Source organism: Branchiostoma floridae, chromosome 8 (genome assembly GCF_000003815.2).
Source record: "Branchiostoma floridae strain S238N-H82 chromosome 8, Bfl_VNyyK, whole genome shotgun sequence".
In the NCBI taxonomy this organism is placed as follows: Eukaryota; Metazoa; Chordata; class Leptocardii; order Amphioxiformes; family Branchiostomatidae; genus Branchiostoma; species Branchiostoma floridae.
Window position 1 is genome coordinate 5508182 of NC_049986.1, and position 17410 is coordinate 5525591.

Sequence of the window (17410 nt, forward strand, 5' to 3'; positions counted from 1 at the left end):
CATTGTATATATCTATATCCATTCATCTCTCTCTCTCTCTCTCTCTCTGTATATATATATATATATATATATATATATATATATATACAGTATTAAGGATTGATTGAACTAGATGTTAACTTATGTTTACGAACTACGCACGAGAAACCCCAATGTATTATGTTACCCCCATTTTAGGGGGGGGGGGGGGTTAGGTAATAAGACCGCCTTCGGCACGTCAGAACGCCACCAGGCCTAGCACAAAAGGTTACCTAACTTAACTTACCGCCTTTGAACCACGCGGACAGCAAGCTGACAGTTCTTTTGAACTTCAGACATCGCGCGTGCATAGCATGCAGGTGTCCATGACCACGCGTTGCTTGCATGTGGATACACGACGCTGTTTTTATGGGTGTGCGTGTTGTATAAGGAACCAATTTGTTCTGGTATATACAGGCCTTTTCAGCCACGAAGAACTTCCATCCAGAGGTATATCTGACGCCCCATCTTCAACACATCTTTGGAGGTGCCACACCGGTGAGTGAATGAATTGATTGTATTTTCTGTGACGTTTATGATTTTAAGACTTCAAATATCCAAATTCAATTCAATCTCTACAACTGGATGAAAAACGGAGATTTACTTCGAGTGACACCTGTCACTATTCCCTCTTTCCACTAGATGAACCCCCCCCCCCCCGTCAGTGGCGGACATGGCACCCCCCCCCACCCCAGAAAAAAAATGTACGGACAAATTGCACTTACTGCGGGTTTGTGCCCCGTCCGGACTTGACCCTGGACTTAATTGTTTGTGAAAGGTTGATACTCAAAAGAATGATTCATTTCGCTACAAAGGAATCTGTGTTTGGTGGAATATCCTACCTTCACGTAAACAACGCTAACAGTTTGTTAACTTAGACCAAGTTTGACTGTAGAAACTTGGTAAAAATGACTTTCAACTCTCATCTGCTTCGCTCGTGCTATTTTCTTGGACCAATAAGCTTCAAAACACGTGAAAACCTGGCGCCATAGTATATGTTCATTTTCTAATCGGTCCGTCATCCGGCCCACTGATTTTTTTCAGGTCCGTTTTTTCCGAACCGGTGTGACAGCGTTCTCGCCCCCCCGTGATCTCGCCCCCCCCGGGGGCGAAATTACTAGCGATCTCGCCCCCCGGGGCGAAATCACTAGCGATCTCGCCCTCCCCGGTTAGTGATCTCGCCCCCCTACCTCGCCCCCCTTTAGCGATTTCGCCCCCCCCCCCCCAAAAAAGGGTTTACATGATATTTTAGAAGTTGATTGGTATAAATCACACAATGCAGTTTCAGAATGATATAAGTAAACGAGTTTGATACATAACTCCATCCATAGTATTAATATCAACGTAAGTACACGGCAATAAGATAGTTGAACTTGGTCCCTTGTATTCCCTTTATTGCATTTACCTGAGTCTCGACATGAGATATATTTCATTGTATTCACCTGTCCTCAAGCAACCTATATATCTCCAATATGAAGCCTCTATTATGAATTGACTACAAAAGAACTATGTCATGTCTTAATTGATTATGCAAATAAGGTATTCATTAGAATGATGCACATTTTGGTGTATGCACCTGGCCAAGGGGTATCTTCACCTTCAGTATGACTGTTTTTCTAGTATTTAGAAACTGGTACGTTATATGCACCTACCCTATGGATATCTTCACCTCCAATATGACTGTTTTTCTAGTATTTAGGAACTGGTGTTTTACCCGTGTTTCTTAAGACTGGTACTTTACCAGTTTTTTGTAGCATTTAGCAACAGGTATATGAACTTGTGCGTAGATAGTGTTTATAATGAGAAACTGTTATTCAATTGTGTTTTTCTTAGTGCTTTGGAAATGTTTTCTGCACAAGAAAGAAAATACTGTGACAAATTGAAAACATATAGCTGACGTATTCCGTGCCATAGACGGTGTTGATTTGTACGTTCACAATAGCATTGTTTTCTATGCCACCTCTGCCATGTCAGCTGCAAAAAAAATGTCCTTTCAATGTAGTGTTTGCACCGAACAAGGTATGGCATCTTACGGTAATAAGGTGCCATATAGGTACCAGGTAACACACCAACTATGTTACTCCCAGGTGCAGTATAGTACCAGGTAGCGCACCTAATATGTAGTAACCAGCTGCTCTTAAGACCCCTCCGAGGAATACTAGTAATGTTCTGGGGGGGGGGGGGGCGAAAACGCTAAAGGGGGGCGAAAACGCTAGTGATCTCGCCCCCGGGGGGGCGAGACCGCTGGGGGGGCGAGATCGCTGTCACATCTGTCCCATCCTGCCTTTGTTGAACACCTTTGTGTGTCCGGTAATTATGTTTTTCCTGGAACCTTCTAATCTTCAAAACAGCTCGCTACGCCTCCCTACGGAAAAGGCGTGCCATAAGTGTATTTACATGCTACACCCCAAGCAGAGATTACGCTCCGGCTGTTTTTATAAGACCGCCTTCGCATGTCAAAACACAAGGCCTAACACAAAAGGTTAGTAATACCTAACTGACATCGGCACTGTCTTTGAACTGCGTGAACAACAAGCTATACAGTTTTGAACTTTTGAACTTCAGACATCGCCTGTACAAAGAATGCAGGTTACCATGACCACTTGCACGCGTTGCTTGCATGAATACATGACGCTGTTTTTATGAGTGTGGGTGTTATATAAGGAGCCATTTTCTTCTGATTTCTCCATTCCAACCTTGAACCTGAAGGCATTTTCATCCACTAAGTGGTTCCAGTCAGAGAGTTCCCCCTCTTCAACACATCTTTAGAGGTACCACAGCGGTGAGTGAGTGAATGAATGAATGAATGGCATTTTCTGTTACGTCTATGACCTCAAATATTCAAATACAATTCAATCTCTACAACTGGATAGAAATACCTGTCACTTCTTTAGCACATGGCCTAACCATAGGACTTGACTTTCTTGACTTTATTCAGATCCACTTTTAGCTATTACAACATTATGTTGCCAGCTATTCTTCCAGTGGTCTACATAAAATACATTAATACACGCACAACATTACATACATACAAACATAATATGTACATTGCAAACTATACAACTGAGAGAAAAACAAGTTCATTTAGTAACTGTGTTCCAGTGGCAAGCCATTCAGTAGAGGAAGCGCTTCCTTTCTGCATTGGTCCTAGGTTTTGACAGTTTGATGCAGTTTGTTGTTGTTGACCGTGTTTGGTACCGACTGTTGGTTGACTGGAATGTGAGTTGGTTGTACAGTGGTTTTGGTAGTCCTGTGTGCACTATCCTGCAGAACGTGGTAAAACTTCTTTGTTGTATTCTTTCCTTTACTGGTGACCAACCCAAGATGTGTAACCTTGTTGCACTGTCCGTCTTGTTATCACATCCAAGGGCAAACCTTGCTGCTCTGTTTTGTACCACTTGGAGACGTTTGATGTTCTTGGCTGTTGTGTTTCCCCACACTGGAGAACAGTAATCTAAGTGAGAGAGTACCAGGGTTTGTGCCAGGTCCTTCCTTATCCTAGGAGGTAGTTTGTTTCTTATCCTGTTCAGTTGACACTATCCAAACATGATTTACATATGAGTGACAATTACATGCGTGCCTTTTGAGTAGTAGTGAGATTGACATATTCAACCTTTTTTCTAGTTATATGTATTGTATGTTTTAGGTCGCAGAGAGAGCGCGGCAAGAGCGCCGTCCTAGTGGAAAGGGGGTATTAGCATATTGTCTTACCCTTAGAACTATCCAAACATACGAGTGACAATTACATACGTTCTTTATGAGAAAGTAGTGAGATTGACATGTTCAGCCGTTGGTTTAGTAATATGTACTTGCATTGAATTGTCCTGCCACTTCATTCTTGTGACGCTGAAGAAAAGTGATGGATGTCACTCGAAATGTCCGGAAGTAATTTCCCGTTTTTTTTATCCAGTAGTGGAGACTAAAGGACATTTTCTGTTAGGCCATGTTGATTTGATTATATGGATGACATCCTCCGGGAACTCCAAAACTGATGCGAGCGAGCGAATAAAAAAAAAGTTTGGCCAAAAAAAAAAGTTGCCTTCAGTATGAAATCAAAGTGGCCAGGAAGGTTGAACATAGGACTAAACACACATAGTATGGTATACCAACAGTTAGGTGTAGGGACCAGTACATCATACGGGTGCAAAACATTTTTTTCTTCTTGGACGAATCCGAAAAAAATAGACCTGAAAAAAAACAACAGAGGAACAGGTTTCGCCAATTACAAAATGGACACACTATGTCGGCAGCCATTTGGGGTCTAACCGGGGGGCCAAGAAGACAACAAGAGCGAAGTCAAGTAGAGTTTATAGTCAATTGCACCAAGTTTCTACAGTCAAAGGTACAGACACAGTTAGCCTTTATTACATGGAGATGGGATTTTAAAATGCAGTGGGAGTCCAATAATCCACCAAACAGATTCCTTTGTAGCAAAATTGACCAATTACCATTGTTTTGAGTATTGCCAGTTCTCAAGTTTCCACAGACAATCAGGTCCAGGTTCATGTCCGGACCTGGAAATGATCCTCTGGACCTGAATTTTCTGTACTGGTACCTCCCCCGACCAACAATAGATTTTTTTTCTTTCTGTCCTTTCACATCTTATTCTTTTACTTTAGATTCCTTTTGGCATTCTATGGCATTAGTTATCTGTTTTCTGATACTTTTTTTTCAATCTACGGAATATTTGTGCTCATTTTACAGCTGCTTTGCACAATTTATTGTGTGGTCGAAAACTTTTTTTTTTTTGGAAATGGCCGAAAATTGGTGCGAGCGCGGATGTCATCCATATAATCAAATCAACCTGGCCTTATGTACGTGAAAAGTTAAGCCGTACGCGTGCAAATACGTACTGTCTATGTGCCAAAACCTGGGTAATCTTTTGGGATCCGTAAGTGGTAAGTACCGCCTACGTACGAACTCGTGTATGGAATCCGACGGATTTCGAAGCACGCAGACACGCCGTAGAACTTTACGGGCAGGCAAAACTTTGTGTGCCATCGGGCTGCGGATTTGCACTCCGTACGTGCCAGTACGGGCGACGCCCGTGCCCTGTACAGCCTTAACGTTTTCAGAAATACTTGGCGTATGTGGCATCCCCCAAAACGTACGTACAAATTGCACGTACGGCGGGTTTGTGCCCCGTCCGGACCTGAACCTGGACTTAATTGTTTGTGAAAGGGCAATACTCAAAAGAATGATCCATTTCGCAAAATCTGTTTGGTGGAATATCCTACCTTTATATAAACAACGCTAACTTAGACCGAGTTTGACTGCAGAAACTTGGTAAAAAGGACTGTCAACTCTCATCTGCTTCGCTCGTGTTATTTTCTTGGACCAATAAGCTTCAAGACACGTGAACACCTGGCGCCATAGTCCCAGTATAATCTATTCATTTTCTAATCGGTCCTTCATCCAGTCAACTGAATTTTTTCAGGTCCGTTTTTTCCGGACCAGTCCCATCCTGCTATGGAGGCTAGTTGTGGCCTTTGTTGAACACCTTTTGTGTCCGGTAATTATGTTTTTCCTGGAACCCTCTAATCTTCAAAACAGCTCGCTACGCCTCCCTACGGAAAAGGCGTGCCATAAGTGTATTTACATGCTACACCCCAAGCAGAGATTACGCTCCGGCTGTTTTTATAAGACCGCCTTCGCATGTCAAAACACAAGGCCTAACACAAAAGGTTAGTAATACCTAACTGACATCGGCACTGTCTTTGAACTGCGTGAACAACAAGCTATACAGTTTTGAACTTTTGAACTTCAGACATCGCCTGTACAAAGAATGCAGGTTACCATGACCACTTGCACGCGTTGCTTGCATGAATACATGACGCTGTTTTTATGAGTGTGGGTGTTATATAAGGAGCCATTTTCTTCTGATTTCTCCATTCCAACCTTGAACCTGAAGGCATTTTCATCCACTAAGTGGTTCCAGTCAGAGAGTTCCCCCTCTTCAACACATCTTTAGAGGTACCACAGCGGTGAGTGAGTGAATGAATGAATGAATGAATGGCATTTTATGTTACGTCTATGACCTCAAATATTCAAATACAATTCAATCTCTACAACTGGATAGAAATACCTGTCACTTCTTTAGCACATGGCCTAACCATAGGACTTGACTTTCTTGACTTTATTCAGGTCCACTTTTAGCTATTATAACATTATGTTGCCAGCTATTCGTCCAGTGGTCTACATAAAATACATTAATACAAGCACAACATTACGTACATACAAACATAATATGTACATTGCAAACTAGTACTATACAACTGAGAGAAAAACAAGTTCATTTAGTAACTGTGTTCCAGTGGCAAGCCATTCGGTAGAGGAAGCGCTTCCTTTCTGCATTGGTCCTAGGTTTTGACAGTTTGATGCAGTTTGTTGTTGTTGACCGTGTTTGGTACCGACTGTTGGTTGGCTGGAATGTGAGTTGGGTGTACAGTGGTTTTGGTAGTCCTGTGTGCACTATCCTGCAGAACGTGGCAAAACTTCTTTGTTGTATTCTTTCCTTTACTGGTGACCAACCCAAGATGTGTAACCTTGTTGCACTATCCGTCTTGTTATCACATCCAAGGGCAAACCTTGCTGCTCTGTTTTGTACCACTTGGAGACGTTTGATGTTCTCAGGCTGTTGTGTTTCCCCACACTGGAGAACAGTAATCTAAGTGAGAGAGTACCAGGGTTTGTGCCAGGCCCTTCCTTATCCTAGGAGGTAGTTTGCATTTTGTTTCTTATCCTGTTCAGTTGACACTATCCAAACATGATTTACATATGAGTGACAATTACATGCGTGCCTTTTGAGTTAGTAGTGAGATTGACATATTCAACCTTTTTTTCTAGTTATATGTATTGTATGTTTTAGGTCGCAGAGAGAGCGCGGCAAGAGCGCCGTCCTAGTGGAAAGGGGGTATTAGCATATTGTCTTACCCTTAGAACTATCCAAACATACGAGTGACAATAACATACCTTCTTTATGATAAAGTAGTGAGATTGACATGTTCAGCCGTTGGTTTAGTTATATGTACTTGCATTGAATTGTCCTGCCAGTTCATTCTAGTGACGCTGAAGAAAAGTGATGGATGTCACTCGAAATGTCCGGAAGTAATTTCCCGTTATTTTATCCAGTTGTGGAGACTAAAGGACATTTTCTGTTATGTACGTGTAAAGTTAAGCCGTACGCGTGCAAATACGTACTGTCTACGTGCCAAAACCTGGGCAATCTTTTGGGATCCGTAAGTGGTAAGTACCGCCTACGTACGAACTCGTAGGGAATCCGACGGATTTCGAAGCACGCAGACACGCCGCAGAACTTTACGTGCAGGCAAAACTTTGTGTGCCATCGGGCTGCGGATTTGCACTCCGTACGTGCCAGTACGGGCGACGCCAGTGCCCTGTACAGCCTTAACGTTTTCAGAAATACTTGGCGGACGTGGCATCCCCAAAAACGTACGTACAAATTGCACGTACGGCGGGTTTGTGCCCCGTCCGGACCTGAACCTGGACTTAATTGTTTGTGAAAGGGCAATACTCAAAAGAATGATCCATTTCGCAAAATCTGTTTGGGGGAATATCCTACCTTTAAATAAACAACGCTAACTTAGACCGAGTTTGACTGCAGAAACTTGGTAGAAATGACTGTCAACTCTCATCTGCTTCGCTCGTGTTATTTTCTTGGACCAATAAGCTTCAAAACACGTGAAAACCTGCCGCCATAGTGCCAGTATAATTTGTTCATTTTCTAATCGGTCCATCATAAGGTACACTGTTTTTTTTTCAGGTCCGTTTTTCCGGACCGGTCCCATCCTGCTATGGAGGCTAGTTGTGGCCTTTGTTGAACACCTTTGTGTGTCCGGTAATTATGTTTTTCCTGGAACCTTCTAATCTTCAAAATAGCTCGCTACGCCTCCCTACGGAAAAGGCGTGCCATAAGTGTATTTACATGCTACACCCCAAGCAGAGATTACGCTCCGGCTGTTTTTTATAAGACCGCCTTCGCACGTCAAAACACAGGGCCTAACACAAAAGGTTAGTAATACCTAACTGACATCGGCACTGTATTTGAACTGCGTGAACAACAAGCTAAACAGTTTTGAACTTTTGAACTTCAGACATCGCCTGTACAAAGAATGCAGGTTACCATGACCACACGTTGCTTGCATTAATGCAAGACGCTATTTTTATGGGTGTGGGTGTGGGTGTTATATAAGGAACCACTTTCTTCTGATTTCTCCATTCCAACCTTGAACCTGAAGGCATTTCCATCCACTAAGGGTTCCAGTCAGAGAGTTCCCCCTCTTCAACACATCTTTAGAGGTACCAAAGCGGTGAGTGAATGAATGAATGAATGGCATTTTCTATTACGTCTATGACCTCAAATATTCAAATACAATTCAATCTCTACAACTGGATAAAAAAACGAGATCTATTTAAGCAGGTTTCGAGTGACACCTGTCACTTCTTTATAGGGCCTTCACACTGAAACCGAATTTGCAGGAATCAAGCAGAACCAGCGGGAATTAAGTATTTGCAAAATTCGTGCCACTTTCGGGGCCATTACGAATGGGAATGCCAAATGGACCTTATATACCCTTCACACGAGAAAGAATGAGCCAAAATGCCGTCAGAATGAAAATTCTGTTCTATTCCTGTAAATTCGTAGTGTATTCGAGCAAGCCTCTTTCAACCTCCTTGATTCGAGAAATTCTTACTGCACTCCAGACATTCTTTTGGCCACATTCGGGCAGGATTCGAAGTGACTTGCCGTTTCGGTTGTCCTTCGAATGAGATAAGAATGTTTCGAATAATGTAATGCCGGAGAATGCGGCTATACTGCAGTTAGAATAGTTAGAATCCACTTAGAATCCACCTCGAATGCCATTCGATATTTCTCCACTTCGAATGCACCTCGACAGTTTTTAACATGTCAAAAACTTTCGGGCCAGCCAAAAGAACGGGCACAAATAACTGGAATGCAGTAAGAATATCTGGAACACACTACGAATTGCCATGAATAGAAAAGAACTTTCATTCCGACGGCATTCCGGCTGATTCTTGATCCCGTGTAAAGGCACATGGCCTTACCATAGAAACTATCCAAACATGATTTACATATGAGTGACAATTACATGCGTGCCTTTCGAGTTAGTAGTGAGATTGACATATCCAACCTTTTTTTCTAGTTATATGTATTGTATATGCATTAAATTGTCCGGCCAGTTCATTCTAGTGACGCTCAAAAAGAGTGATGGATGTCACTCGAAATGTCCGGAAGTAATTTCCCGTTTTTTTTAATCCAGTTGTAACGTTAGAGACTGAAGGGTATTTTCTGTTGTGTACGCGTAATGTTTTATTTACTTTGAATCAGACATTGAAGAAGTGCGTTTGTTTCGTGATCAGTTCAAGAGTTGTGTTGATGTCGATGATGTTTAGATATCCAGGTAGAATATTACCTTATAAGAAATGTGTACAGAAGTTCGTAAGATCTACAGGTGGACAAGGGATGGGTACCGGGACAGAAAATTCAGGTCTAGGTCCAGTAAGGTCCAGGTCCGGACCTGAACCTGGAACTGATTGTCTGTGAAAACGTGTGAATCGGTGATACACAAAACAATGGTCCATTTCGCTTCTAAGGATTCTTTTTAGTGACTTACACTGACATTTTGGAATTCTATCTTCATGTAAACAACATTATCTTCGACCAGGTTTGACTAGACTGTGGAAACTTGGTAAAAATGACTATAAACTCTCTTATACTTCGCTCTTGTTATTTTCTTGGGCCGTTAAGCCACAAAACGCGTGAATTGAACGCCTGCGCTGCCGATATAATCTGTTCATTTTCTAATCGGTCCAAGATCCGGTCGACTGATTTTTTACAGGTTCAGTTTTTCTGGACCGGTGTGACAGCGATCTCGCCCCCCCCCCCCCGGGGGGGGGGGGGGCAAAATCACTAGCGATCTCGCCCTCCCCGGCTAGTGATCTCGCCCCCCTTTAGCGATTTCGCCCCCCCCCGGGGGCGAAATCACTAGCGATCTCGCCCTCCCCGGCTAGTGATCTCGCCCCCCTATCTCGCCCCCCTTTAGCGATTTGGCCCCCCCCCCAAAAAAACGGGTTTACATAACATTTTAGAAGTTGATTGGTATAAATCACAAAATGCATTTTCAGAATGATATAAGTACACGAGTCTGATACATAACTTCATCCATAGTATAAATATTAACGTAATTACATGATGATAAGACAGTTGAAGTTGTTTCAGACAAGGAGGGTTGGGTCCTTGTATTCCCATTATTGCATATACTTGAGTCTCGACATAAGATTTATTTCATTGTATTCACCTGTCCTCAAGCAACCTACATGTATAAGTCTCCAATATGAAGCCTCTACCATGACCAGAAAAAAAGTATGAACAAGAGTTCGTAGACCTCAGGCCTGCATGAAATGTATTGGGTTTCTGTAGACCTATTGTGTATTTTTGCCTTTTTGTCTGTGGTACGTGGTTGGAAAAATGAGCTTTTTACCGTGTTGGTTGTGCACCATGCAAAAGTCTGACTCTGAAATTCCATTTTCTGAATTTGTAAGTTTGGACATATGGATGAACATTACTTATTTTGGATTTCTTAAGTATGTAACCAACCACAGTACTTTGAAGTTGTTGAGACGCTACCTTTTTTTGTCTCAGATGGCCCATGCACATGTAGTTACTCTGTCACATGATATACTAATATCTTCCTATTTCAATGTACTGACCTAATGCAGCTGCTAAGTCTCCTTGGTTTGTGTTCTTCCAATGATATTCATTAAAGATTTATTTCTGGGGTGTTATTCACTTGACATCGGAATGTTACTTGCATAATTTGACCAATGATACTTTTATCTGTAGTTCCATAGACATTAGACAATATGAATAGTGGTAGCCCCCATGCAGCAGCAACAGTTAGTCCCCAGGGTGGTATGATATTTTCATTCAATCCATCCAACCCAAACCTAAATCTCCTGTAGTATCTAAGCCAAAAACCCAACCATAATCTGTTTTTAAAACCAAGCAGATATTGGGAGGATGCCCCAACCACACAAAAACAGGGTCAACCTATACAGTATCAAGTTCAAGCACTAGGAGGCCCAAAATCAAACCTGACCACCAGGACACCACAAACAACTCACGTACCAAATGGCAACACAATGGTACCTTGCGTTCCGGAGATACAGCGCACGCCCCGTGCCCGCACAAAAGGTAACCTAAAATGTCAAGTTCAAGCACCAAGGGTGCCAAAATCAAAATTGAGCATTATTCAGCCACCGCCGACACATGTGCCAAATATCATCGCGCCAGCACCAGCCGTTCAGAAGATATAACTCCGGAAACACCCCTCCCGGACACAAAATTCGACCTGCCGGGTCAAGTTCAAACGCGACAAGGCCCAAAGTCAATCCTAGGCAACAGGCAACAACCCCCCACCCATGCACCAAAAATCGTCGCAATCGCGCGTATCGTTCCGGACACACAGCGCCAAAAGTGCCCCCAAAACACCAAAAATGCCACCTGCAATGTCAAGTTCAAACGCCAGGAGGCCCAAAATCAAACCTGAGTGTTAGGCTACCACCCCCAACCCACGTACCAAAAATCGTCGTGCTCGCACCATCCGTTCACGAGATACAGCGCCCTACATCCCCGGCTACCGAAAAGTTCCCACCAGCATCAAAACCATACCTGCATACATGCAGGTAAATATCTTTATCAGTTATGTAGATAAGGCATTCATTAGAATATCGCACATTTGTTATGTGCACCTAGCCTATGGGTATCTTCACCTCCAATATGACTGTTTTTCTAGTATTTAGAAACTCTATCAGGTCTTTTACCCGTGTTTCTTAAGACTGGTACTTTACCAGTGTTTTTGTGGCATTTCGCAACAGGTATATGAACTTGCGCGTAGTTAGCGTTTATAATAAGAAACTATTATTCACTTGTGTTTTTGTTAGTGCTTTGGAAATGTTTCCTGCACAAATAGAAAATACTGTGACAAACTAAAAACATGTAGCTGACTTATTCCGTACCGTAGATGGTGTTGATTTATACGTTCGCGATAGCTCTGTCTTTTTCCTCCAAAAAGTGTCTTTTTCATTTCAATGGCTTGTTTGCATCGAACCATATATATCGACTTTCGACTTATAACATCTTCAGGTAATAAGGTGCCATATAGGTGCCAGGTAACACACGATATACGTTACTCCCCAGGTGCAGCATAGCACCAGGTAGCGAGCCTAATATGAAGTTGCTCTTGAGAACCCTCCGAGAAGCAATGTCCTTAAGGAGGACGAAAACACTGGTGGGTGGGAAAACGCTAAAGGGGGGCGAAAACACTGGTGATCTCGCCCCTCCGGGGGGGGGGGGGGGAGATCGAGGGGGGCGAGATCGCTGTCACACCTGTTCAACAAGAAAAAAATTGGTTTGTAACGGAAAAGGGCTGACCATGAACATGTCTGGACCGGTAGTAATCGAATGGTTTCCAGTCTAGGTGTTTTCTACTGTGGGTAATATATTGCGTTAACTTGATTCATGTCATTTCCACCCACATAAAGTTAACAGTTACAAATCCAAACTGTTTTTCACCCCACACTGCCTACACTACAGGATGTTTGTAGAAGATTTTATTGACTCAGTACTTAATGTAGACGTTGGCCCTGACAATACTCTTCATACCTTATCCTATCGCCCAGAAGCCACAAACATGACACTCATGTGATGGAAATTTCCAACGCCAGTTCAAGTCTCTTTATGGTCTCGATTCTGTACATGTATTACTCATGCAAGTAACACTACGGTCCAATAACTGGGCCCAAAAGACGTGTGTAGGTTGATCATAAATCCCTTCTACCTAAGTATTTGAGATGCAAACTTGTTTAGTACTGATAGAAGTAGGTAGGAACGTTTCCACATTCCAGCGGTTTGTCGGGAGTCGTGTACGTAATCTTCAAAATAGCTCGCCACGCCTGACGGAAAAGGCGTGCCATAAAAGTACTTACACGCTACACCGCGAGCAAAAGTTACGCTCCGGCTGTTTGCTCAAGTTAAATCACATGTTTTATTACTTTCGAATTTCTTAAATTTATTGCAACAAATCTCGAGATTGTTATGAAGGAGATGGGGAGTTACCAATTTTCTTTGACATTTTAAACTTGAATCTTTCATAAGAACTGCGTAAGGATACAAAGTTTTCAAAATAAGATTAAGACAAATCTTGAACTTTTTTCTTGAGATTGATATCGATTATTCTAGATTGAGTCGTGTACGTTTTTTTAGTCCTGCAGCAGTGTTGTGGCAGTTAGAATATCTTAGAAATGGCATAATTATCGTTTCACTAGTCTTATTTGGGAGACTTTTTGTTGCCTAAAGAACAAGTGTACTGTAATTGAAAACAAAACATCTCATTGATTTCCAGAAAACTACACATTAGTTGGAAATGTGGCCATAAAAAGTGCAATTTTCTCATTGAACACGAATGGGACGACTAAACTGTTGTTTGAGACCTTAAACCTACGACGTTTGACAACAGTATGTTACTCTGTATGTTACTGACAATCGCGAAAATTTTAAGGATCACGCTTTTCGATTTTTTGTTGGGTGAGGGCTTTTACACTCCACTACCTGACTCATATTTGCTTGTTTGGTATGTGACAACGCCTGTCTCAAGAGACCATAAAATTATAGCCGTGACTGGATGGCAGCAACGGCGATTTTCAACGTTAAGTTATATTGTGCAGGGAAAGGGAGTTTGCCGAGGAAGGGAGTTTGCTGTGGAAGCGTGTTTTCCGTGATAGCTAGTCTTTGCCCTAGTTTAGGTCTTTTCTACTATGGGTAATAACTGTTATATTGCGTTAACTTGATCCATGTCATTTTCACCCACATGAAGTTAACATTTAACTGTTTTTCACCCCATACTGCCTACACTACAGGATGTTTGTAGAAGGTTTTATTGACTACATGTCTTTACTTAGTGCAGACGTTGCATGTTTGGTATGTGGCAACGCCTATCTCAAAAGGTCATAGTATTATAGCCGTGACCGGACGGCTTCACTGAACTGGCTTTTGGAGGGGCAAGAGAACATAGCCAACGTTAAAAATCGATCGCGGACCGTGCAAAATCACTAGCGGTTTTGGCCCCCCCCCATTCCCCTCCGGCGCGAAATCTCTAGCGATCTCGCCTTTCCTGCTAGTGATTTCGCCCCCCCCCCCCATCTTGCCCCCTTGGGCGATATCTTCCCCCCCCCCCCCCAAAAAAACGAGGTTATATAATATTTCAGAACTTGATTGGTATATATCACAAAATGCAGTTTGAAAATGATATTAGTACACGAGTTTAATATAAAACTCCATCCATACGATTAATATCAACGTAATTACATATTAAAATGGAAGTCGAACTTGTTTCGGACAAGGAGGGTTGGTCCCTTGTATTCCCATGATTGCATATACTCGAGTCTCAACATAAGATAGATTTCATTGTATTTACCTGTCCTCAAGCAAACTGTATATCCCCAATACTGATAAAGACACATGAATTGGCAAATAAGGTATTCATTAGAATAACATTTCATAATCACCTTCAATATGACTGGGTTTTTTTCTAGTATTTAGGAACTAGTGTGTTAACCCGTGTGTTTCTTAGGACTGGTACTGGTAGAGGTATATCACCTTGCGCGTAGATAGTGTTTGTAATGAGAAACTATCATTATATTTCAGCCATACCATGGTATGGTGAAATATATTGTATTCGTTATGTTTCTTCTTTCTTCTCCTGTCAAATCTTCAACGCGATTCATCTCCGCCGTTCCTGGGCCGAATGACTTGAAATTTGGCACAAGGACAGAGTGGGCCAATACCTTGATATTGTCTTTTTTTTCATAACTGCCTCTAACATGATTTTATTGAGGTTTTTGGTCATTTTTAGACCAAATCGGAATATCTTGGCCCCCTGTACCCTGGTTTTACAATCAAATGACCTGAAATTTGGTATAGATAGGCTTTGGACATTTGGTTACATGATTCAAGTAAAGTTTTTGGCAAAAACTATTTCAAAATGATTAATTTCAGCACTTTTCTGAGGGAAAATTGGTTTCCTTTCGGCCTTCTGCCGTGACGTCACCCCGCAGAGCCCCGCACGTGCAAGTTAATTGAATTTAACGAGCCAGCCAATCAGCGAAGAGGAAGACGAAGTCTAATTAATATTCAATAGCGGGGCCTTCCAACCCCGTTTATATTGAAACACATGCATATCTTGACAACACAGCGGACGAATGTCACCTTACGCCCGGTTTTATATACAAGTATATATAAAATAGTTGTTTGCGAGGATTTGGAGTTAACGACAAGGTCATTTGCACGGTAGCAGAAGGTACGCGTTCCTTGAGCGTCAGAGTACATGTCTTTGTCGATGAATTTGCCAACATTCCGCGTAGCGATATCAATCATTTTCGGAAGATTTGACGTTGGCAGAGTAAGTTGAGACAATCGAGGAAATGTTACTTGGCGGAAATCGCGGGAAAATTGGCCAGTTTAGTTTTGATAAGTAAGTTTTGATAAGTAAGTTTAACAATGGCGAGAATGATTATTTCCTCATCAATATTTATCGTTAGAATGTTTTGAACTGTAAGTACAGTCGAGCCGTCCACCGCGGCCCTGGTGTCGTTTCCTCGCGATCGGTGTCAGCCCTGACTGCACCGCTGCCCCTTGTCCTTGTCCCTCAACAGTTGTAGTAGAAGCAATAGTTTCCGCGTCGTCCACTTCTTGACAGGTCGATGCCTTAGCGAGATACTTGTGTATGTCATCCAGTCCCAAACATCGCAGTTTCTCGGGTTATTTTCGCAAAGTTTCGTGCCTCTTCTTGATTGACGTTATGTTACCGCATTTGTTGGAGCCGCTGCTGGCTGTGATTGGTCGCAAGTTAATTCGATTTTTCGCATAAAGTGGCACGCCCCGTCTAATCGGTATACGCACATCTCAAGACTACAGCCAAGGCTGTTGTCATGGTAACGACAAGTATAACAAAATTTCCCACATGCGAATCGGGTTGGGCACGTCTTGTACTGCGTGCGTTTGATTTGAGCTCAAGTCGCTGAATTTACAAGTCTCACCGTCGGTTTCACAGACAGCACGTGCACTTACTTTGTCACCAGTCGTCTTCCAGAGCGTTCAAAATTATGAAAAAAAGGGATTTTTCCTGTCATTTTTTCGGTAAAATCTTAGGAAAATACCGACATGTGTTGGTGCACAGATGTTGGCAAGATATGCAAGTTTTTCTAAGGCTGTGAATTTTGTCACCGTGACTGAATGGTGGCATTGCAAACCGGAAGTACATTTTTTACGTCGCATTTCGGTAACTTTATCGAGAAATTATTATACCATAAAGTAGAACTCTGAGAATAGTCTACCACGTCCGGTATGAACTTCGGCTTCATGCCTTTGCCGCGCCAGCTTCAAAAGGTAAACAAATTTTCAATTGTGAACTAAAAAACAGACTTCATGTTCTGTAATGTTTACTTCTATGTACTTAAGTATTAAATAATGTTTTTAAGCTCATAAAAAAACCTGTTTAACCTATAGTATGTAAACTATAGTTCTAGTCCAGTCTAGACCTACTGTGTTATAAAATACTGTAAACTATCCATTGTTATAAAAGAAAAAGTCCTGAATGTAAAAAAAATAACATATATAAAAAAATAACTTGTTGTTTTTGTAACCATCTACATATATCTTAATTATTCCATGACAATTGTGGCAATCATGTGGTGTATAGTGGTTATACAAAATCGAGCCTGTATATGTACATGAAATACAGAAATGCTTATATAGACGAAGATTCTATTCCCATGTGCAATACCTATTGTGCCTAAGTACTCTTACCCTATGTACTCTTACTTACTGGACACTAGTACTTCGAATTACTCCCTGTACAGTAGCTTAGATACTCTGTTTTTGACAAATGTACTATTTGTTTTACGAATAAAGCTTTGAAAAAAAATCTAAGAAAAAATTGACTGATATTTTCTCCGCCCACCTTTATACCAGCGTTCAAACGGTAAATACTATTGTAACATCAATATTTTTACAACGTTGTAGCGGTGTTTAACAGAGATAGAGTCGAAGGCGCGGCAGGAAAATATTACTGAGTGAATACTGAGCGAATTTTTTTGCCTTGCCGGGCGCCGAACTCGGGCGCGAGGCGTCTCAAGCTTGTTGAGGCCTGGGGAAATTTTGCAATCTTGACCCTTTGAAACGCCATTTCCGGCATTTTGACGAACAAATTTCACTGATAGTCCGAGCAAAAAAATTTTCCTAGGCCCTCCCCCCCGCTCAAATCTTTTTTCCTAGGCCCTCCCCCTGGCTCGA

General features: G+C 42.0%; 1 protein-coding gene across 1 annotated transcript in view; it reads left to right on the forward strand.

The window, feature by feature from the left end:
* The first annotated feature begins 302 nt into the window (after window positions 1-302).
* Window positions 303-17410, forward strand: part of LOC118421148 — a 32807-nt gene continuing 15699 nt past the window's right edge. Inside the window, exon 1 of the mRNA XM_035828309.1 lies at window positions 303-516. The gene's annotated coding sequence lies outside the window, so the exon portion shown is untranslated. The remainder of the gene's footprint in view (window positions 517-17410) is intronic.